Source organism: Lagopus leucura, unplaced genomic scaffold, assembly GCF_019238085.1.
Source record: "Lagopus leucura isolate 7727_CA_CO unplaced genomic scaffold, USGS_WTPT01 205-6_obj-0_obj, whole genome shotgun sequence".
NCBI classification, from domain to species: Eukaryota; Metazoa; Chordata; class Aves; order Galliformes; family Phasianidae; genus Lagopus; species Lagopus leucura.
The window spans coordinates 19135-19681 of record NW_024964605.1 but is presented as its reverse complement, the minus strand read 5'-3'; positions in this window follow the sequence as shown (position 1 = coordinate 19681).

Below are 547 nucleotides of genomic sequence, written 5' to 3'. Positions count from 1 at the left end.
TGTCACCATCACTCCCTTTCCCAAGTGTCAGCACTGTCCCCATCCCACCCCCAAACGTCACCATTCATTCCCAATGCCCCAACCCCATGCCCAGGTGTCACCACCTCCCCGTCCCCATGCTCAGTACCCATCGGGCAGCCCCTTGTCCTTGTCCCCACTCCCAAATGTCACCGTCATCCCCTTGTCTCCAAGCTCAACTGTCACTGCTGACCCCATCCCAAGTGCCACCATCATTTCCATTGCCCCAACCCCCAAGTGCCACCATCACCCCTTGTCACCATCATTCCCGTCCCCAAGTGTCACTGCTGTTCCCATCCCACCCCCAAACGCCACCATCATCCCCCCGTTGTCCCCATCCTCACCTTTTCCCCCCCATGTTGGGGACCGGCTCGGTGCCCACCTTCCAGCTGCTCCCATCCCCCGGGGGGGTTCCAGGGCCGGGCCCCCCCAGGGATGCTGTGAACGAGGGGGGCCTCAGGAAGGATGCGCTGCCACGGCCGCTGCTTTGGCTGGTCAGGCTGCCCCGGGGCAGCTTCTCAGGGGGGGG